Genomic DNA, 24436 nt, shown 5'->3' with positions numbered 1-24436 from the left:
CCTTCAGATAAGTAGCCTCAAACAGCCATGCTTTCAGAGGTCCCAAACTCCTACTATAAGGCTCTCTTGAAAAAACATTCTTACCATTTCACTAGTTGAGATCCTGGGCAAGTCACTTAACCTCTTGGAGCTGCTGTTGTAAAGTAAGCATTAACAATAACATATGCAAAATGCCTAGAAGAAACAGGCATACAAAAGCCGCTGCTATCATTATTTCGTCTTCTAGTGTCTGCACCAACTCAATAGACATGAGCTTGGGTAAACTCCGGGAGTTGGCAATGGACAGGGAAGCCTGGCGTGCTGCAGTCCATGGGGTCGCAGAGTCATACAGGACTGAGCGACTGAACTGAACTGAGTGTCTGCTGTTTCCAATTTGAACGTAACTCTTTAACAGGAGTGAAAATTTGATCATTTCTGACCTTGGTCTTGTAAGTTACACTATGTCTTACCTATGTAGCAAATAAAGCATTTAGCTTTAGGACAGCTTTCCCAATGCTGAAAAATACACGTACTTTTTGTACTATTAAAGATCCCACAAATCCTTCGCTCTAAAATACTTCAAAGAAGTAGAAATGAACCCAAAGAAAGTGCAGTCCAAAATTCAGCTTAGTCAAATAACTGACACTTTAAAAAGTGTTAAGTTACCAACCAGAGGAGACAGACGGAGAGGGAATAGATGTGGTGTCTGACAAGACAGAGATAAACGAACAGGAAGAAAGGAAAAAGAAATATTGAGGTGAAGAAACTGAAAGGGGGAAGAAATAGAAAGCTGAAGGACAGCAAAGCAAGTTAGAAAGCCCTGAGAAAAGTCCTTAACATTGGCCAGGCTAACAGGAGGTGGAGGGCGTGCTGACTAAGGTCACAGATGCCCAGAAGAACTGAATCATCTCCCTGCCAATGTAAAATCTGATCTCAAAGGAAGAACTGCAACTCAATCTTCCTGTATCCAAACACAGTAAAACTCATTACATTTGAGTCACTATCTTTTGAGTCAGTTATCAGAATCTCCTGAGATAAAGTATGTGAAAATGTTTAGAAAATGGGAAGTTATAGAAGCAATGGCACCGCACTCCAGTACTCTTGCCTGGAAAAATCCCATGGACAGAGGAGCCTGGTAGGCTGCAGTCCATGGGGTCGCTAAGAGTCGGACCTGACTGAGCAACTTCACTTTCACAGTTCACTTTCATGCATTGGAGAAGGAAATGGCAACCCACTCGTGTTCTTGCCTGGAGAATCCCAGGGACGGGGGAGCCTGGTGGGCTGCCGTCTATGGGGTCGCACAGAGTCGGACACGACTGAAGCGACTTAGCAGAAGCATTAGGCATTATTATTAATATCAATGGTATTGGCATCAGAATGGCTGACTGATGCTGTTGTTTCCTATCCCTAACTTCAGAAAATCAATAACGATAAAAAATTATATATACACAGCACTATTTTAGCAAGTTTTAAATAAGCACTTACATTTCCTGAAGCATAAGGCACAGGCAGATTCAGCAGGAAGATACTTGCACCAGATACTTCCATTCTCATACAAATAAATACATACTTTCACATCTAATTTTGCATTCATAATTGTGTTTTTGTTTTTTTAAGAAAGCCATCCTAAATTCTATAAACTTTAAGCACCCCCCAAAAAAAAAAACAAACTGTACTATCTGCCTCTATCACTAAACCATATGGCAAAGAAAAATAAAGACAGGTATCTTGCTTCCGAGCTCTCAATTTTGTAGAAAACAGTACATATTTACACTGCAACAAGATGTGCTAAATTTTGGGAGAGTAAAAGGAACCAATGCTATCAGAATGAGTCAGAAAAAAAACTGGGAACGTGACATGTGAATCGTTCTGAAAGACCTGCAACTTGGGATATGAGGGATAGCCAGGAGAGGGAATGGCATCTCTTACAAATGGAAAGACACCTGCTAAGACAACAAAGCCACATAATTTAATGACAATGGTTCTGTAGCACAAGGCTGCCACACTAGACAGGAGAGGAAAGCCATGTTTTCATGGCCTTCGTGGGACTTTGCCCTACAGGGGGAGAGCAGTGAATTTTAGATACATGGGGCAGGGGTGGCAGGGAAGAGGGGGAGTTACTAAAATTTGTTTTCTGGGGAAAAAAAAATTCTGGCAATAGGCTACATAGTTCATCAAAAATAGAAAAGAACTAGGGATTTCCCTGGAGGTCCAGTGGTTAAGTCTCAGCGCTTCCAACATAAGGGGCCCAGGTTCCATCCTGCAAACTGAGGGTTCATGAGCCTCAACTGAAGATTCCTTACGGCATAACTAAGAAAAAATCCCACAATTCTCAACCAAATTGTGACCTGGCACAGCAAAAGAAATAAATAAATACGTTTTAAAAAATAGAAAAGAACTAATAATAGAACAAACAGACGTTAGGTTGTTAAAAACAGCCCAGACCTGGGGTAGGGTGGGGGGTGGAGGGGGTGGGAATGCGGAAATGTGAGCAAGATTAATGCCAAGAAACAAGAGAGGTGATACAGACACACACATTAGAGAGTATTAAAAGGACCAATGACCACTAGTTGTGTGTTTGGGACAGGTGTAATGTTTGAATGACAGCAGCAGAGGTCAACTCTCAGCATTTCTAATCTGGGAAACTAAAAATACCAGAGCATCATTAGCTTAAAGAGCAGAAAAAGAAATGTCACTTAGAGAAAGGGGGTAGAAATGCATTCCTTTTGGGCATATTGAGCTTGAAATGTCTAGAAAACAGGATATAATAGAATTTAGGCTCCATAAGGGTAGGAACTTTTGTTTGTATTTTTAAATGTTGTTGATTTCTTTTTCTCACTGGACTATATCACCAGCTCCAGAAACAGTGGCTGGCCCAAAGTGGGCACTCAATAAATATTTGCTGAAAGAATGAATCAATTACATAAGTGAATCTAAGGAGAAAAAAATTTGGAAGTATAAATCAGGGAATCCCTGGCCTAAAGATGTTGCTGAAGATAAAGAAGATTAATCAGGGAGAAAATAGAGATTAAGGAGAGAACAGAGACTGGAACTCTGGGAAACACAGACATTTAAAAATAGAACATAAGAATTACTTTGGGGTAAAAATCCATTAGAAGTAAGGGCTCTTCATGCTTTATCACTCTCAACATGTACTTACAAAACTCCCACCAGGGCCAACAGTCTAGGCCAGGTTACTGTTTATTTAGCTGACCCTAAATAAGGGTCATCATTAACATCACATTTGACATCACTTTGGTTCCTATACCAATGTGATAACAAATGACTTATGGAAAGTGAAAGGCGCTCAGTCAAATCCAACTCTTTGCGACCCCATAGACTATACAGTCTATGGAATTCTCCAGGCCAGAATACTGGAGTGGGTAGCCGTTCCCTTCTCCAGGGGATCTTCCCAACCCAGGGATCGAACCCAGGCCTCTGGCATTGCAGGCAGATTCTCTACCAGCTGAGACACAAGGCAAGTCCCTGACTTATGGAAGATAACCTTAATCAAGTCAAATTAAATACAGAAGATCAAAATATCTTAGACATCAAACAATTATTTGTAAGAAAAATTCAAAATCCTAGTGGAATCAAAATATTCCAGCCAGATCCAAGATGAAATAATATCTACATATATGGAAAATCTGGGCTTCCCAGGGAGCTCAGTGGTAAAGAATTTGCCTACCAACGCAAGAAACACAAGAGACGCAGGTTCAGTCCCTTATGGAAAATCCCGTGGAGTAGGAAATGGCAACCCATTCTAGTACTCTTGCCTGGGAAATCCTACAGACAGAGGATCCTGGTGGGCTACAGTCTACAGGGTCGCAAAGTGTTGGACACAACTGAGCACACACGCACGCAAAACATGGGGGAAAAAAAAAAATCTAAAAAATCAGTGATCAGGCTCTCTTATTTACCTCCATGCTGCTGCTGCTGCTAAGTCATTTCAGCCATGTCCGACTCTGTGCGATCCCATAGACGGCAGCCCACCAGGCTCCCCCATCCCTGGGATTCTCCAGGCAAGAACACTGGAGTGGGTTGCCATTTCCTTCTCCAATGCATGAAAGTGAAAAGTGAAAGTGAAGTTGCTCAGTCGTGTCCAACCCTAGTGACCCCATGGACCGCAGCCTACCAGACTCCTCCGTCCATGGGATTTTCCAGGCAAGAACACTGGAGTGGAATGCCAGTGCCTTCTCCGACCTCCATACTAAACCAAAACAAATTCACCTCTAGATCTTCCATTAACTGAACAGGCAAACACTCAAAAATAAAGTCTGTCCACAGTAACTGAAACCAATGTTTTTCATAACCTGTACTAAAGGCTTTCTAGAGAGAATGCAGTATCCCTCTGACAGCAAAGAGATGCCAGTCTCTAAAGCACCTGATAAGCTCCTCAGGCAGCGATAGTCTACACTGCTGAAGACACACTGAGGAAAATCAGCTGATCATTCCCATCATGCTGGCCAGATTCCAAGTGGCTCAGCTAAGGGAGAATTATACAAAGAAGTCAAAAGTGATATGAACCTACTCAAACACAAACCTTAGCCATATAAGATAAGTACTGTGGACCAATTCAATCCCCTAATTACTAATTCAGAAATAATTATAACAGGCTACACTATTTAGTTACCTTATGTAATTCCATAGGCCTCACTATGGCCATCCTAACAACCTGGTATTTTCTCTCTAAAAGTAATTTAAAAGATCTTATTCTTTCAATAAACATGACTATTTGCTCTTAATTAACCCATCTACTCTTTAATCACATACATTAACTGTATTTTACTATGGCACTCAAAGGGCTGTTAAAAGTAAGATTATAAACAAACTTTTACTTTTGTAATAATCCAGAGAGTGTACCTGCTTTAAATGGTGTTGTTCTGGGGTTTGCAGTTTTTGTTGTTAACAAAATTTCAATCAAGTGATGAGAAAGTAGCAACAAACATATAAACGTTAAAAATGGCCTGAGAAATCTGAATGACCCCAGTAAGAATAACATGTTTTCATAAAATAATAACTATCCCTTCTCCAATTCCTGGTGTGTCCAATGATCTTAGGTGTAACATACACTGGGGGGCAATTATTTGGCTAATTCGGGCACCAAATTACTCCTTTGTTATCCAATTCACTGTATGATTGTTACATAAAGTTGTCAAAAGAAGTAACCAATAAAACTTTCAAAAATTATAAGAGCTACCAAAAATATGTACAAAGGTCAGGAGAACTAAGCAAGTACTCTGGAATAAAGCTCGAGGCTCAATACTAAGAGTGACTTCATAACGTCATATACAAAAGCTTGTGGAAAGCCTCAATACTCATGCAACTTTTTTTTTAATTAGCGGACATCTTCAAAAATTAGAAAAATTTAAACCTCCTTATTTTACAATTTACTAGGCATTTTTTTTTAAACAAAACATAACTTACATATTTTGAAACTTCAACTAACATTAAATAGGGGTATTCAAATTTTATGTTGATCAAAAAGGGACAGGAATTTAAGAAGATAGAGCAAAACTACCAAATACAAAAGTCTGACCCAACACAGTTGAAACCAAACAAGCACACTACAAGACAACGAAGTATAAGAGAATCCTGAATTATTAAAAAAAAAACTCTGAATGGTATATTCATACAATGAATTAATACTCAGCAATAAACAGTAAAAAAACACAAGTAAAGGCAACACGGATGAACCCAAAATAGAGTCAAAACAGTCAGACACAAAGAACACACTGTATGACTCCATCTATTTAAAGCTCTAGAGAATGCAAACTAATCTATAGTGACAGAAAGCAGATCAGTGGTTACTTGGAGATGGGGAAGTAGGCAAGGCAGGAAAGGATTACCAAGGGACATGAAAAAAAATCTGCCAGGGATGGACATGCTCAGTCTTGACCGCCAGGATGGTTTCACAAGGGCCAAAACTCAACAAGCTATACAATTTCAATACATGAAGTTTATCACATGTGAACTTCCATTATATTAATACCTCAGTAAAATACTTAAACAAGCCCTCCTCACTCCTTGACAAAAGGGGAGAGCCTAAACATCCTGAGTTTAGCACACAACAGATATTCATTGAATTTAACAGAGCAGCCTAGGGAGAAAAATTCAGGCCAAGGGGGACTGTTTAGACAGAGAAAGATATTGATAGATATATGGCTATGGCTATAGACAAATAGCTGAGAAAAGAAAAGAAGCTAAAGGCAAAGGAGAAAAGGAAAGATACACCCATTTGAATGCAGAGTTCCAAAGAATAGCAAGGAGAGATAAGAAAGACTTCCTCAATGATCAGTGCAAACAAATAGAGGAAAACAATAGAATGGAAAAGACGAGATCTCTTCAAGAAAATTAGAGATACCAAGGGAACATTTCATGCAAAGATGAGCACAAAAAAGGACAGAAATGGTATAGAACAAACAGAAGCAGAAGATATTAAGAAGAGGTGGCAAGAATACACAGAAGATCCATACAAAAAAGAAGTTCATGGCCCAGACAATCATGATGGTGTGATCACTCACCTAGAGCCACACATCTTGGAATGCAAAGTCAAGTGGGCCTTAGGAAGCATCACTACGAACAAAGCTAGCGGAGGTGATGGAATTCCAGTTGAGCTATTTCACATTCTAAAAGATGACGCTGTGAAAGTGCTGCACTCAATATGCCTGCAAATCTGGCAAACTCAGCAGTGGCTACAGGACTGGGAAAGGTCAATTTTCATTCCAATCCCAAAGAAAGGCAATGCCAAAGACTGTTCAAACTACCACACAATTGCACTCATCTCACATGCTAGCAAAGCAATGCTCAAAATTCTCCAAGCCAGGCTTCAATAGTACGTGAACCATGAACTTCCAGATGTTCAAGCTGGATTTAGAAAAGGCAGAGGAACCAGAGATCAAATTGCCAACATCCACTGTATCATCGAAAAAGGAAGAGAGTTCCAGAAAAACATCTACTTTTCCTTTATTGCTACGCTAAAGCCTTTGACTGTGTGGATCACAACATACTGTGGGAAATACTTAAAGAGATGGGAATACCAGACCACCTGACCTGCCTCCTGAGAAACCGTATGCAGTTCAAGAAGTAACAGTTAGAACTGGACATGGAACAACAGACTGGTTCCAAATCAGAAAGGGGTATGTCAAGACTGTGTACTGTCACCCTGCTTATTTAACTTCTATGCACAGTATTCATGCAAAATGCTGGGTTGGATGAAGCACAAGCTGGAATTGAGATTGCCGGGAGAAATATCAATAGCTCAGATACGCAGATGACACCACCCTTATGGCAGAAAGCAAAGAAGAACTAATGAGTCTCTTGATGAAAGTGAAAGAGAACAGTGAAAAAGTTGGCTTAAAGCTCAACATTCAGAAAACTAAGATCATGGTATCCGGTCCAATCACTTTAGGCCAAATAGATGGGGAAACAATAGAAACAATGAGAGAGATTATTTTTATGGGCTCCAAAATCACCGCAGATGGTGACTACAGCCATGAAATTAAAAGACGCTTGCTCCTTGGAAGAAAAGCTATGATGAACCTAAACTGCATATTAAAAATCAGAGACATTACTCTGCCAACAAAGGTCCATCTAGTCAAAGCTATGGTTTTTCCAATAGTCATGTATGGATGTGAGAGTTGGACTATAAAGAAAGCTGAGTGGTGAAGAATTGATGCTTTTGAACTGTGGTGTTGGAGAAGACTCTTGAGAGTCCCTTGGACTGCAAGGAGATCCAACCAGTCCATCCTAAAGGAAATTAGTCCTGAATATTCATTTGAAGGACTGACGTTGAAGCTGAAGCTCCAATACTTTGGCCACCACTGTAAAAGACCCTGATGCTGGGAATGACTGAAGGCAGGAGGAAAAGGGGACAACAGAGGATGAGATGGTTGAATGGTATCACCAACGCAATGGACATGAGTTTGAGTAGGCTCCGGGAGTTGGTGATGGACAGGGAAGCCTGGCTTGCCGCAGTCCATGGGGTCTCAAAGAGTCAGACAGGACTGAGCAACTGAATTAATTGATAAGAGAGATAAATATACACACATATATGTATATTCTGCAGATTTAATCAGTATAAAGAGGCATTCCAGCACTGTACTTTTTCTAAAAGGGAATAGCATGAATACATTCACCACTCCCAGATAAATCATGAATGAAGTAGTCAAGCAGGGGGTCAATGTCAGTCAAAACTTCACTGACTCCTATAGATGAGGCTCCTCCAGTGCTAAAGTAGGAAATAAATGTTGCCCAGAGGCAGACTTCATGTTTGACTTACTAAAACAAATTACCTTCAAAAGCCTGGGGTGGATGGGGGGAGAAAGGCAGGATACTTGACTTAAACCTTTTCAACATTATCCAGTAAAGCCTCAGACAAACTGGACCTGTTGGTGAAGGGGAGAACTAGCAACATACAAGAGAAGCTAGCCATTCCTTGTATAGATCAGAGAGGACCTTTTCAACTGTAGAATAATCTTTAGTATTTATGGTTCTGTTGTCACAGTTTTGTCCGTTTAGTGATGTCTTATGAGCACTAGATAACAGATTCCCATTATCATTTTCTTCAGCTAGGTCCCTGAAGCAAGGCATACTACTGCTGCTAAGTCGCTTCAGTCGTGTCTGATTCTGTGCGACCCCATCGATGGCAGCCCACCAGGCCCCACTGTCCCTGGGATTCTCCAGGCAAGAACACTGGAGTGGGTTGCCATTTCCTTCTCCAATGCATGAAAGTGAAAAGGGAAAGTGAAGTCTCTCAGTCATGTCCTACTTTTAGCAACCCCATGGACTGCAGCCTACCAGGCTCCTCTGTCCACGGGATTTTCCAGGCAAGAGTACTGGAGTGGGGTGCCATTGCCTTCTCCGAAGGCATACTAGGGCCCACCTAATTACATATTGTAAAGTTAATCCAAAATTAACTATATAGGTCTATAAGAACATTTACTTTTAAGCCCAGATCAAGATTTAAACATGCCTTCTCCACTGGCATCCTGTGTACCACATGATGCTCAGCCATATTATACCTCTTTAAAGAGTCAAGAGACACTGCTTCTAACAGATGCTGTTAATGTCAATTCAAATGTATGGATGTTTAATAATCTCAAATTATCCTCACTGAGAATAATGACAATTAGTGAAAACTACTGATCAACAGTTGTACTTGTTCATTTGTATATCAAAACAAGCTGGGCTTCCTCATTTCACAAAATACTTGTTTTCTTTAGGGAGGGATAGCACCTAGGTGCAGAGAAGGCAATGGCACCCCACTCCAGTACTCTTGCCTGGAGAATCCCATGGATGGAGGAGCCTGGTGGGCTGCAGTCCATGGGGCCGCTAGGAGTCCGACACGACTGAGCGACTTCACTTTCACTTTTCACTTTCATGCTTTGGAGAAGGAAATGGCAACCCACTCCAGTACTCTTGCCTGGAGAATCCCAGGGATGGGGGAGCCTGGTGGGCTGCCGTCTATGGGGTCGCACAGAGTCAGACACAACTGAAGCCACTTAGCAGCAGCAGCAGCAGCACCTAGGTGAGAGAACTATAGCTAAGTTTTCAGTTTCTTTGCACCTGTCTATGTCATCCATATTTTTCAATGTGCTTTCTTAATCATCAAAGTAAGTTACTAAAAGAAAAAACTATCTTATGTTTTAAAACATAAGTAATAGAGTAAATGGAAAGCATTCCTAAATGTATTCTTACTGTCAACATTAAATCATCAGCACAAGCGAAATAGGTTTTTCCTTAAGTTTTTGTTTTGGTTTTTTGTTGTCTAGTAACTGATGTTTCTGTTTTATTTCCTTTCTTATAAGTGTTTTACTTTTCACTTTCCCCTCCTGCATTTATTTATAGCACCTCAGATATGGAGGTAGACTGGTTTACAATAGCATAATAATGAATGCTGATTTTGCAGATGTAAATAAACTAAAACGAAGATATAGATAACAATTCCCTAGACCAAACAAATTTAACCACCACAGTCAAGAAGAAAAAAAGCAGGAATTTAAGTATTGTTTTACCTTTTTAAAAAAAAACTCAGTTCTCCAAATCTGGAAGAACTGCTTTAACATTTCTCTAACAAATATAATTTCATCACTTCAAAAAAGCTTTTTTATTTTATGATATAGGATATAAATTACTTTTTAAATTATATTTTTTCAAAATGGAGAATAAATTTCTGGGGGGCAAAAAGACTATGCCAAATATTTGCCCACAAAAATGTGCACAGGATATACACACAATTGTCAGGCCAATATAATCTAAATAACAAATTATACTGTTTTAATCACACTCCAAAACCATCACAAGATGCTGACAATGCTAATAGTTCATCTTTGCCAAATTTAATGTTTTACTCATTTTGTGAGAGAAAAAATATTTTAAGAAAACTGATGCTTTTATGAAACACTTAAAAAGAAAACTAATTCTGTCTACAAAAAGAAAAGGCCAATTTCCCAGTGAACATCAGAAGAGACAAAATGAGTGGCCTCAGACCAAAGATAAAATACCCTTTTCCTCACATAACAGTTTTCCTTTCTTTCCAAACATCAAATTACCAAAGTAATGCTTAGTTACACCACCACAGTAGCCTCCTACAGGACTTCCCTCCCTGACTCCGAAACAGTCCAGTTCTTCAAGGTCTCATGAGTTTACAACCTACAGTCTGAGAGAGCCTTACGGTGTCTGTAAGAATCTATCATGAATTGTGCGTCCCCCCAAATTTATATGCTGAAGTTCTAACCTCCAGTACTTCAGAATGTGACAGTAATCTTCTGGAACGTTGTGTTTATTTTGTGCTCTCTCCAGTGCCTAATTCAGTTTCTCATATCTGCTAATCTATTACTATCTATTCAATGAATGACTATCTTAGACCTTCCTGGGAAGTATCTCACAGGAAAGCAAGGGTATCAGTTTTCTCTATCTAGAAACAGTTCATCTCCTTATTCTTAGCTGCCCATGTGGAAAATGAAAGTGAAGTCGCTCAGTCGTGTCCCACTCTTTGTGACTCCATGGACTACCAGGCTCCTCATCCATGGAATTTTCCAGGCAAGGAATCTACAGTGGGTGGCCATTTCCTTCTCCAGGGGATCTTCCCGACCCAGGGATCGAACCCTGGTCTCCTGCACTGCAGGCATTCTCTTTACTGTCTGGGCCACTAGGGAAGCCCCCACCCATGTGGAATCCACTATAATTATTTAAGCACAGTATATCAACTTCACCATACTACATGTCATTTCCAATTGTATTTATACTGATGCTCTTTTATGCAAGAAACTAATTTACAAGACAAAATAATTCCATTCTTGTTATAAAGATGGGGTTGATAATGTTATGTAACAATGTATTAATAACAATATCAAATGAACTGCTACTTTAGGCCAAATGTGTTTTAAGAGCACATGTGACTGTTTAGAAAATACAACTGGTGCTATATCACCATTCACATGCACCATCACCTGAACTGTACAGGAAGGTGTTTACTTCTTCACTCAATTACAGAATCTTTGGCTGATAGATGTGTATCTTGCTCTAATAACATATAGGGACATTTCCAATCCAATATGTTATCTCTGCCCAAAGATCTTTTGTGAAAAGCACAGAGGGCTTTGTGCATATTGTAAATATACAAAATGGAGCAACTCAACCTGAATCAAGTCTATGACATCAGACTTCAGATGTAATCTGGAGAAAATCATCGGCTCTTAACGCAGGACAGTATCTTCCAGGCAATTCATTACTACTCTCCAGCTTCAAATCCCTTAATCTAAACCCTAGACAATGGGTGCATTTCTTTGGAAAGCAGAGTCCCTCCAGGGGAGGTCACAGCAGCTGAAGACCTGAATCAATGTGAAATTACATTTCAAAGTGAGTGAAGTGAAGTTGCTCAGTTGTGTCCGACCCTCAGCGACCCCATGGACTGCAACCTTCCAGGCTCCTCCGTCCATGGGATTTTCCAGGCAAGACTGCTGGAGTGGGGTGCCATTGTCTTCTCCAAATTACATTTCAAGGCCTTCCATAAATATCTCAGAGCACCAAGCCTTGCAGACATGTAGTCAACTCTGGGGACAGCCTCTACTCTGACACCGTATTTATGCATTCAAAAGTTACCTGACACGCAAAGAGGACTGCAGGGACCAAACAGGGCACTGCCTACATGCCAGAAATTTGGAACACAACAAAACCTGACTTCCACCTCTCCCTTCCCCAGCAACAACCACCACTGGGCTCAGGCAATACAATGAAATGTGTTAAAGGAAGAAAGGAAACCAGAAACAAGTGAAGGGAAAAGAAATACTGAAAAGAGCCAAGGAAACCGGAGGGAAGGTATCACATGTGAGCAATCTAGTAGTAATACGTTGAGATAAACTTCATCGATTTTTTGTTTGTTTTACAAATAAGGTAGGCAAGACGAGCGATGATGAGTCAAGGAGCCCCCCAAAATACCTTTGTGTAAGTGACAACTCACTTGTGGAAAGGAATTTATGACATCCCCTAACCTCTGCTTCTCTCTACATAAATAAAGATATAGTTATCAAAACTGCTCAGGTAGCAGAGTAACTGGAAGTCACCAGAACTCACTGCAGAGCACCTTGAGATATAGCTATCTATATTAAACTTAAAATAACTAAATATATAGTTTCTGCTAATCAGAAACCCCACTTTAGGCTAGATTCTAAAAAAGAAAGATGCCAAAAGGTTAAGAAAACTTTTTGAGAGTGAAACATGGAAATGAGAAAATCCAACACATTAACTTGTCCAACTACTGGGGAACAGTCTGCCATTTCCTAGGATACCAGAAACAGGACTTAAAAGGCAATGAAATTAAACAATACACTCATCACAAGAGGGAATATGTAAGCGATACTTCTGAAGCCTGATCTTGATTGGCAACTTTTTCTGTAAAGTAAGACAGTAAACTTTTCAGACTCTGAAGGCTATCCATCTCTATCTCAACTATGCAACCAGTCAACTATGTCACTGCTTCTGTGAAAGCAGATACCAAGAGTAAGAATGCATCACAGACAAAAGGAATGAATGTGGCTGTGCTCCAATTAAACTTTATGGGCACTGAAATTTGATTTTCATGTAATTTTCACGTCATGAAATGTTATTCTTTTGATTGTGTTTTTCGACTATTTAAAAGTGTACAAACCATCCAAAGCTCTTAAACTTTAGGGGAAAAAAACAGGCTGCGGCAGAAAGATTTGGCCCATGGCCCTTAAGTTTACAAATCTCTGTTTTTAAGGATTTTCCTGTCAACTGTGAGGAGCAGAGTATGCAGTACAGCCCAGTCTAGATAAATGTCGCCCATGTGTAAACTAGCCCATTATCAAACAGGAAATCTGGGCTCTCCAGACAAAACTATCTCCAGAACCCTCCAAAGCTTCCAGCCCCTCCCTCAGGCAAGGGTGCAGGTGCATTCATCTTGAGCTTTGCATTGCATTAGAACTCTAGCCAAGGAACTTCAAGTTTTGTGGGGTTTTTTAATTCAACTGCCTAAATTCTACCAAGGGCTAAAGCAAGTATTAAGCAAATTTAGATGATGCAATTTTATATAAAGTTCACTTTAGTCACCTATACCCAAATGTACATGTAATCCTGAAATCCCACTGCCATCACCTTGTAAGTTTTTCAGACTGGATATTATTTATTCTTAAAAGGCAACCTAAATGAGAAATGTCCAGAGAAACACAAAAAGGGATGTTTACGCCACAGCTGTCCAACAAAGCTGGATGACAAGTTTGGCCACTTTTCAGATTATTCCTCTCTCGACATCAAAAGAACTTGGAGAGGTTTCCTTCTAGGCCGGGGAAAGTAAGGACCTCTCATCTGGTATCTCTGAAACACTAGCTGCCACCCGCTCCCATTCTGCCCAGGGCACATAGTGCCCATACCCAGGTTCTGCCCTAGCAGAGCGACCTCAGCACCCCTAGCCGCGGAGATGGAGGGAGACGTCCCGCCGCCCTCGACTCGCCCCCGGACACTGAGCAGAGGCGGCCACCCTCGGCCTTCGCACTACCCCTCCTCCTCTCCGCAGTCCCAGCTTGAATTTCCACGCGATCTACAGGAAAGAATAGCCCAGCCTTTGTGCCTCTGTAAGAACGCAAGCAAGAATTGACACCATCACCACCGGTGAAACAAACATACACGCACAGCGTATTCAGAGCAGCGCTTCCCTAGAAACATCCGGCATCCCGAGGCTGCGAAATTGCAGACAAAGGCGCCCCACTGGCGCGGGCTGGGGGTGGGGGGCAGAGTGGAAGGAGGAGAGAGCAAAATGCGCCCACCAACGCGGACACGAGATGTTAAGGGCACGGGCGCTAGGGGAAGGGGTGAAGAGTGGGGGCGGGTACCAGTGAGCCGCCGGTTCTGGGTGCCCCGCCGCAGCTGAGGCGAGGATCGCCAGTCTAGGGGCGCATCCCCATCCCCTGCCCACCCTCGCGGAGCGATGGAGTGGGCGTCCGGCCTGGGGCGCGGCCAGTGCAGCGAACAGCAACAGGCGCCCGTGCCAGGCCCGGGACTTCCCCTCCCTGGCACCCTTACTATGCCCTAACAGGCGAACGAAAAGATGAAACTTTTCAGCCTCTTAGAGTCAACAAGAGCAGAAGAGGAGGGAAGTGGCTGAAAGAACCAGGACAACCGCTCGGGAACCTGGCGAGTCGCAAAGGAAACTTCCAGACTCCCCTTCTTTTCAAGAGCCAAAGCAGCGGCTTCTCGGTAGCGCGGGGTGGGGCAAGCGCACCCTTCCCGCCGCCCGCCCTGAGCGCCCAGCCCCCGGCACCCGCGCACCTTCCCAGCCGGGGCGCGCGCAGGCCGCGGGGGCGCGCTCCGGCCTCCCGGCCCGGGCCCCGGCGCCGCTTACCCGGCTCGCGACGGCCGCCCCCGGCGGGAACGCTAAAGGGGCGGAGGGTGGGGACGCGGGGAGCCTCGCCTCGCCCACGCTTGCTCTCTTCTGTCCCGAAGTAACGGCCCGGGGAGGAGCTTCGGGATGAACGCGCACAGACGCTCCCGTGCGACCGAGAAACTTAATCCCGCCCGGCCACCGGCGGCCCGACGCCAGCTTCAGCCTCCGTCGCCCCCTCCCCCTGCTCGCGCCGCACTTGCGCCGACCGGGGCTGCCGCGGAGGCGGCGGCGTTGGCGGCGGCGAGGCTCGGGCCGCCAGGGCTGCGTGACGCCTGCGGCCGGCGGGGCGGCGGGCGCGCCTCGGCCAATCAGGGGGCGCGGCCCAGCCGGCCGGCCGGGGTTTAAACCAGCTCGGCGGGCCCTCGGCTGGGATGTGGGGAGTGGGCTCTGCGAGGTTGCTGGGGAGAAGCCCCGTTTAATTCCAATGTCAAATTTAAAAAGAAGAAGAAGAAGAAGAAGCGTTCATTTGGACAAGTCTGCCCCATGCAATATTTGGAATATTCTTCTACACTGAATTCTTACACACTTCCCTGGTGGCTCAGACGGTAAAGCATCTGCCTACAATGCGAGAGACCTGGGTTCAATCCCTAGGTCGGGAAGATCTCCTGGAGAAAGAAATGGCAACCCACTCCAGTATTCTTTCCTGGAAAATCCCGTGGACGGAGGAACCTAGTATGCTATAGTCCATGGGATCGCAAAGAGTCGGACACTACTGAGCAACTTCACTTTCACTTTCTATACACTAAAAAATTGTTTATCTGAAATTCGGATTTAACTGAGCAGCCTTGATTTTATTTGCTGAATCTGGCAACCTTTGGGAACTGGTAGGCCCTATTTCTAAATCTGAGAACCTCTTTTTTTTCTTTTTAATCCCAACGGAAAGGGCCACCCACTCCAGTATTCTTGCTTGGAGAATTCCTGGACTGACTACATACAGTCCATTGGGTCACAAAGAGGTGGACACGACTGAGCGACTAACACACACACACTGTCTCTCTCTCCCTCACACTCTCTCACAGTCTGACTGTCTCTCTCTGCTTGTTACAGTGATGAGAAGCACTTTAATGAGGATGCCTGGGCGCTAATCTCACTTTGTAAAAAAGTAACTTTTACTTCATCAGTGTCCATTTTTTGACAATAATGGAACTAAAAGACACAAAGAAAAAAAATGTAAGAAGGCTTCAGAATTACAAGGTGCCAGAAAAAGCATATTTATTTCTAACTTGTGCCGATTAAGATTATCTTTCTGAAATCCTCGATTCATGAGTCCCAGGAATCTTGTCTGGGAAAGAAAATTGCTCCCTTTTCAATACATAAGTATAACATTAGGGCATACATTAAAGGATACACAAAAGCCCAATTAGAATGTTTAAAGAATGTATTTAATATCCTGAATTAAAAATCTATTTTTCCTTGGCAGAATTGTAATTTTTTATTTGTCTTTAAAAAGCGATTTGTATATATTTCTACAATATTTACCAACTATTTGAGGGGAAATAGGTTATAAAATAGACAAGACTTCAGGGGGAAATTGGTTTGAGTTTTTAAATGGATATTTGCAGAAAGTTACAAAATAAAACATTTGCCTGCAAATGACTAGGAATTGAGTAAAGTGACCTCAGTGCCCTGGATGGAGTATCCTCAGCCCAAGGACCCTTGTGCTTTTATAAACATTATGAATCCGTCTAGTTTTTCCCACCAGTGAAACAAAAATACTGACTAGATTTCTTCATAGTATATGGATATTCATTTGCTCTGAGTCTTTTGAAAATAAAAGTTGAGATATAATAAGTGGAAAACTCATCTCAGCTTAAGGTTTCCCCTTGTCTCCTCAGCACACCTCTTCGTTGTGTAACCTTTTAATCAGCACTCTTAGGTTTCACCATTCTGAAAGAGAGACAGAAGAGGAGGAAGAAAGAAAGGAGAGAGAGAAGAAAGGAGGGAGGAAGGAAGGAAGCAAAGAAAAAAGAAAGGGAAGGATGGAGGGACAAAGGAAAAAAGAAAATAACCTTCCTGAGCAGCTCCTTTCTCATCAGCTACCACACTTTCCTCTTTTACTTCACAGTTAAGTTTGTTGAAACCAACTAACCGAACCTGGCTTCCTGGCCCATCAGGGCACTGAAGGGACTTTACTAGGGACACAGTGATCTTCCATCCACTAAATCCAATGGAAATGTTTCTCACCTCCTATTCCTGTCTTCTCAGGTGCATCCATAACTGTTGCACATTCTCTCCCTGAACTGTTCCCGTCCCCTTGTCTTTCCATGCATCACCTTCTCCTGGTTTTACGCCTTCCTCTTAGAGGCAGATGCGTGAGTCCTGAAGCTCATACAATTGGAGACTCTGCTTTAAGAAAAGAAAAACAAAGATATCCTTCTTGTGAAAATTTTACAAAACTACGATACCATGTAAACCTGTTGCTAGGACTTTTCCCAGGCAAAAGAAGGACCCAGAATCATCACCTTTATTAGCTGCAAAGCTGCTCTGCCTCTGTCAGACCACTCTTCGATATTCTTTGCCAACTAATCACTCCTTAATCTTTAAATGGAATTCCTCAAGACTCAATGATAGGCCCTGTTTTCTTTTTAACTCTAAGTCAGTTCATTCTCACCTCTGGTTTATCATTTATTGGTTAAGGATTCCTAAACTGTTATCTTCAATCCAGACGTCTTCATCTATCTGAGTGTTTATTTGACTTTCCTGTATATATCTGTCTCAAACCTAGATTACTCAAAATGAAGCCATGATATTTCTGCTCAGACCATCTTTCACAGTTCAGTATTTCAGTGAATAGCACTGCCATGGACTTTACTCCATGTTTCCCATAATTAGGATAAACCCATTGAGATACATTCTCATCTATACACTTGTTCCATAGTATTCATCCTACTCTATAATTATACATTTAGTTTATGCATTTAGTTATATATGCAATCTTTCCGTTCTCTCTGAGACCATAAACTACTTGAGAGAAGTGCCCACATCACATTTTATCCTCAGAGCACAGAAAAATGTTTCATATCTAATTAGTGTTCAGTTGACATGGGCTAAATACATGAATGCAGAAATGAATGATTTATCTATATAACTTTCATTTTCTTGTCGTAGAGACATCTCCAGGTATCCCATTTGGAAAGAATTCTCTTATTGCTTAAACATTCCAGATGATTCCTCCTCTTTGAAAAGCAAAGCCCTTCCATTTGTCCTTTTCCAAATCTGGTCATTCTCAGATGTAAAGAAAGTGCATGAAATACTAGTTTGTAGAAGTACAGAAGGAAAATGATGCCATACCTAGCGACTAAAGGTATTCTGAGAGTCTTGAAAGTCAAAATGGCATTTCAAGCAAACACAAATTTAATATTTTGGTTTGTCGCAAGTCTATACATGAGATTAAAATAATGAATTGGTTTAAAAGACACTGTTGTTCTGGTCTCATTTAGCAAAGCAAATTGTACGTGCCCACCTTAAATGGTAATACATCAGTGGTCAAAAAAGCATTTTGTTTCCATTGCTTCTTCCATAATACTATCCAGCACTGGGATGATTCCACTCAGGATCATCTCCTTTCGAAGTAAACCCATATTATTACTGCTGTTTTCTCTTATGCTTGTTCTAACCCAGACACAAGCTTTCTGGTAGAAACAAGACAGTGTGGTTTATTGCACTGGTTTAAAAAAATGTTTTTTTAATTAAAAGAAAATCTTACAGAAAAAGCCCAGATATAAAGCAGATAAAGTAGAGCTGCTCTCCTCTGTGAGGTGGGTTTAAACTCACTCCCTGTGTATAGATTAATGATTCCTTCTATTCTTTCTATTTCATGTCAAGCACAGTCTTCAGATCTGATGATGAGGGAATTGGACACATTGTCTGCATCCCAGTTGTTTTCCCAGGGAAGCATTCTGCACACTAATTTGTTTCTATCAAATCTGAATAATGTTCAGACCAATTTTGTACGGGAAAAATTCTGTGGACTTCCAGTATTAGCTAGATTTTTTAATAATTTAACAAGTATTGATACAAATATCAATTAAGTTTATAAAACTCGGATACTGGCGAAAGGTCCAATTTGTCTACTCAAAACCCTTAGTGTCTGCCAAAAAGAAATCCTGGAAATTCTATGTATGATCCATCAAGATAGAAAGTTGCCTCCCAGGCAAAAGAGTCTTTGTTCTGCTTTCCTGACAGCGATCCAGTCCCTCCCTCACTTGGTAGATGTTACTACAGGGCCCCCAGGTCAGTATTGTGTATGAATACACAATGAGATGATCCTGAGTGGAATCATCCCAGTGCTGGATAGTTTTATGGAAGAAGCAATGGAAACAAAATGCTTTTTTGATCACTGATGTATTACCATTTAAGGTGGGCACGTACAATTTGCTTTGCTAAATGAGACCAGAACAACAGTGTCTTTTAAACCAATTCATTATTTTAATCTCATGTATAGACTTGCGACAAACCAGATCCTTTTCCCAGGACTAAATGACTTTGGAGGAATTCTAATTGTAGGCAAATGGTTTATTTCCATATCTTTAAACTGCTGTGTCTGTTATTAACTAATAATGCTCCATTTAAATGCAAACTTGTTGATGTACTTACATCTCTTCCTGCCTAAGGATTAGCAGGAATATATAATAAATATTCATTTTTTTATTTATTATAGTTTGTAGAGGAGAAGGCAATGGCACCCCACTCCAGTACTCTTGCCTGGAAAATCCCGTGGGCGGAGGAGCCTGGTGGGCTGCAATCCATGGGGTCGCTAAGAGTCGGACATGACTGAGCGACTTCACTTTCACTTTTCACTTTCATGCATTGGAGGAGGAAATGGCAACCCACTCCAGTGTTCTTGCCTGGAGAATCCCAGGGATGGCAGGGCCTGGTGGGTTGCCGTCTATGGGGTCGCAAAGAGTCGAACACGACTGAAGTGACTTAGCAGCAGCAGCAGCATAGTTTGTAGAAAGGTTTTTATATTCAGTGTTGGCTGGATAACTTTATGATTTTAACTGGCCTCTAGTTGGAGAAGGAAATGGCAACTCACTCCAGTATTCTTGCCTGGAGAATCCCAGGGACAGAGGAGCCTGGTGGGCTGCCGTCTGTGGGGTCGCACAGAGTCGGACACGACTGACATGACTTAGCAGCAGCAGCAGTTTCTCAACTAAAAGAAAGGAGTTTGAATACTTTTTTTTTTTCTTCTGTTTGTTCAATGTTAGAAAAAAATAGGCTATTTTAAACAATCTTTAACTTCTTTTGATAATTGAAAACAGACAAGATTGAAAAAAGAAGAATGTTAGGATAATAAATATATGTCTACAAGAAATCCATTAGGAGGAAAGAATGGCTGAGAGAGAATGCCAGGCATGTGAAAAATGTAAAAATTATATCTCTTTTGAGAACATGTAGAGTAATCTGTCTCTCTTCATATAACAAACTGTTTATAGAAGAAGAGAGAAAAAAAAAAAAAGAAGAAGAGAGGCACTGCATACTGTGTGTGAGACTGGGTCTTATCAGAGGAAGAAAGAAAGGGCATTGGGAGGTCATGACTGTCTGACTTTGACTCTATTTACTCATGGTCCCACAGAATTATGGTGCAGTGAGGAAAAGCTAAGAGAAAGCTTTAGGATGAGCTTGTTTTTGGGGTGTAACACATCCAAATAATCTGACTTGAGTTTATACCAGCTAGAATGACATTTGGAATCTCTCTCCTGTAAAGTATTTCTTCTGCATCATGTATACTATTAGAGTATAAATCAGTCATCCAAAAAAAAAGTCAAAATAAATAAGCAATAATCATAATGAGAACTTGCTTAAGTCATATCATAATTTTTAGGTAATACACCTCCTTTGTGATGACAGAAAGAATAGAGAAAAGAAATTGTGTTTTTGAGAGTGCCACTGGATGACTAGATCACACTTTACCTGAAGTCCATGCCCTCTTTTCTATTTTCATTTACATGAGACAAAAAATATCCTTTAGTTCTTAAACTAGTGTGAATTGTGTCTTCTGTAATTTGCAACTAAAAGCTTTCAAACTGATAAAACATACATATTAAGGCATTCACAGTGATCTAAACAGTACTTTCAACTTCCTAGGAACACACGGGGTTCCGTCATCTAGTAGGAGTTGTTAAAGAATAGCTAGGAATGCAGGAAAGACAAGAGTTTCCATAGGTGAAACTCACCGAGAAATGTGATATATTTCTGGTTATACTACAAGTGTGCAGAGAAAACTGTAAGCTTGTTTCAGAGGATGTAGCACTACAGACCAGGTTTTCTTTGAGTCTCTGCATTTCTACCATAATTTTGACTCACTGTAGTCCTTACCCTATTTCACTTGTTTTCCATCTTCCTCTGAAAATATTTGTTTAAATTGGTTCCTTGGACGTCTGGTGATCCTTAGTGTTCTGATCTATTTAATAAAGAGGCAATAAACAGTTCTAGTCTCTATCCTTGGGACGCCTTCTTGACCCATGTGTTTCACTTTTGAGGAAATAGCACTTAGGAGACTCTGATTTCCAGAAGGAGGAAGTCTTGGCTTATAGTCATTGAAATGTTTACAAAGGATATTTCTGGGTGTTTATCGGAGAAATAGATGATAGATGCCTGGCTGCCAGGAGTTCTGTATGGAAGCTTTGTGTGTGTGTGTGTGTGTGTGTGTGTGTGTGTGTGTAGCTGTCTGTCTGTCTTTATGCATGTGTGTGGTGATAATGGTAATGTTGATTGTCCTAATCCCCATTTTTTGCACCTGACATTTTATTTCTATTCTCCATCATACCTTGTTTCCAACTTCTTTGCAGTTTTTCTAGCTTCTTTGCAGTTTTTGTAACTTCTTTACAGTTTCCAGCTTCTTAGCAGTTATAGAAGATAATTCAGTTCTCTCCAGCTGTAGCTCTGTAGACTCTCAGGTAGTGTTTCTCAAACTATCTATGCGGAGTCAGATTTTGCACTTTAAACTCCCAGTGTATCACTGCCCATTGTGCTTAAAATGGATTACTAAAAAAGTGATTACATGCATGGATGTTGCATCAATGTTAAATTAATATAAAGATATTCAAAGTAACTTGAAATGTCAATGTGAACCAAGCTGTAGACCACACTTTGGGGAGCAACTCTGTTGGGCCTTGCTACTCCACATATGGTCCATAAACCAGAAATATTTGAATTGCTTGGGAGCTTGTCAGAAATGCAGAATCTCAGTCATCACCCCAAAATTCTGAATTTGCGTCTTCAGTTTAACCAGACCTCCAAGTGCACATTAAAGTTCTTAGGGAGTTTCCACTCTTTCATCTCTTTCTTGTCTCCTGGGAATGTGCTGCTATATCTTTACCTGAAAAGATTTTTCTTCAGAGCTTCAGACAGCTCGCATCTTCTCCTCATTGAGGTCACAGGTCAAATGTCACCTCTGTGAAGAAGGCTTCTCTCCTGCTCCAACAGAAGCAGTAGTCTCTCTCAGGCCACATTACCCTGTATTACTTTTTTTTAAGTGTTTCATTCAGTTCAGTTCAGTTCAGTCGCTCAGTCGTGTCCGACTCTCTGTGGCCCCATGAATCACAGCACGCCAGGCCTCCCCGTCCATCACCAACACCCGGAGTTCACTCAAACTCACGTCCATTGAGTCGGTGATGCCATCCAGCCATCTCATCCTCTGTCGTCCCCTTCTCCTCCTGCCCCCAATCCCTCCCAGCATCAGGGTCTTTTCCAGTGAGTCAACTCTTCACATGAGGTGGCCAAAGTACTGGAGTTTCAGCTTCAGCATCAGTCCCTTCAATGAACACTCAGGATTGGTCTCCTTTAGGATGGACTGGTTGGATCTCCTTGCAGTCCAAGGGACTCTCAAGAGTCTTCTCCAACACCACAGTTCAAAAGCATCAATTCTTCGGTGCTCAGCTTTCTTCACAGTCCAACTCTCACATCCATACATGACCACTAGAAAAACCATAGCCTTGACTACACGGACCTTTGTTGGCAAAGTAATATCCCTGCTTTTGAATATGCTGTCTAGGTTGGTCATAACTTTCCTTCCAAGCAGTAAGCATCTTTAATTTCAGGGCTGCAGTCACCATTTGTCCAGAATGGTTAATTGTCCTTCCTCCTGTCTCCCAACCCCAGCTAGCCTCTAAACCCCATGAGAGCAGAGATCTTGTCTGTCTCATGTCCTGTCTTTCAACCCGTGGGAGCACAGTGCCTGGAAAGTGGTAGGTTCTGTTCACAATGCTAGGTGTATTACTTCTGTTGACTCATGACTTCTGCCCACCACTGGCTCCTCTTGCCTCCTGTTTCTGTTTATTGCTTTCATTGTGTGTCTCTCTGAATTTGTAATAGAAAATCCAACATAAACTGACTTTTAAATAAAATGGATGCTGGTTCATGTCCAGAGGAAACCCAGTAATCAGTTAGGGCTCTGGCCCTTTTGGCTCTGACTGTTTTGACCCCACCCATCTCCATGTGTCAGCTTCATATTCAGGCTGGCAGCTAGGTAAACAGGGCAGTCCCAAGTGTCACATACACACAGAATGCTGCTCACAGACCATCCAGTGTGCTCACTTGCTTTTAAAAACCAATTAAACTCTGTCCCTCACACCTCCTGCAGCATTCCTTCAACACTCCTTAGACTGAATTAGATTCCATGCCTATTCACAATTCAAATACTTATATACAAATAGAGAGTGGTATAATTACAAACAATAAAATGTACACATCTCAAATGTGCATTTCAGTCCATTTTGATAATTATATAGACACCAACAAATCAAGATGTCAGATATTTTCATCACCCCAGAAAGTTGCCTTGGGTCCTTTGTAGTTAATCAGATGAGTACCAGCTTTGCTGAACGAGCCATACTGAAGTTGGAGGAAAAAGAAATAATCAGGAATACTGATCCTGTCCTTATTTAAAATGCTGATGTTTCATTCATTATTTACCTCAAATTTATTTTTTAACATTGCATTAAAATATGATTTATTTTGATCATTAGGTTTTTTTGGTACCCCTCCCTTAAATTTTGTGCCAAGGCAAATGCCATACTCACTTCACTCACCTCTTTGGTTGCAACCCGGTGTTCCATGAACCTCTATCTCTGTCTTGCTATCTCTGTCTCAATATGATTTCTCCATGTGACCTGCATGAATGGCCAAACTTCTTCCACTGTAGCTGAAGGCTCACAGTGTAAGTGTCCAAGAGAAGCCAGAAGGCCAGGGGCATTCCCTATTTGATTTAGGCTCAGAAGTCACCCAGAGCTACTTCTGCCGTGTTTCATTCATAATGACAGTCACAAAGACTCACCAGGTACAAGAAGAAGGGGCAGATACTCTATCTCTTGATAGGAAGAATGTCAAAGAATTTGAAGACATATTTTAAAACTGTCATGGAGCCTGGTGGCTTTTATGGCCAATTTGAGGTATTAATAAATAGACCTTATTTACAAGTACTAAAATTTCCCAACCAAATGAATTTTTAAAATTTGTACCTTACATTCAATTTAAAGTATCTTCTCTTTGCTCCAAGGTGAAGTTGGATGGTTTTGGTTTTATTCATTACTTCCTTTCCATTCACTCACTGCT

General features: G+C 41.5%; 1 protein-coding gene across 12 annotated transcripts in view; it reads right to left on the bottom strand.

Moving 5' to 3' along the window:
• MPDZ (multiple PDZ domain crumbs cell polarity complex component) overlaps window positions 1–15141 on the bottom strand; it is a 167038-nt gene extending 151897 nt beyond the window's left edge. For all 12 annotated transcript variants that reach the window (XM_055578063.1, XM_055578069.1, XM_055578065.1 and 9 more), the window contains exon 1: window positions 14840–15141. The gene's annotated coding sequence lies outside the window, so the exon portion shown is untranslated. The remainder of the gene's footprint in view (window positions 1–14839) is intronic.
• Between the last annotated feature and the right edge of the window lie 9295 nt (window positions 15142–24436).

The sequence above is a fragment of the Bubalus kerabau genome, chromosome 4, assembly GCF_029407905.1.
Source record: "Bubalus kerabau isolate K-KA32 ecotype Philippines breed swamp buffalo chromosome 4, PCC_UOA_SB_1v2, whole genome shotgun sequence".
Lineage (NCBI taxonomy): Eukaryota > Metazoa > Chordata > Mammalia > Artiodactyla > Bovidae > Bubalus > Bubalus kerabau.
This window is presented reverse-complemented; position numbering and strand designations above follow the sequence as displayed.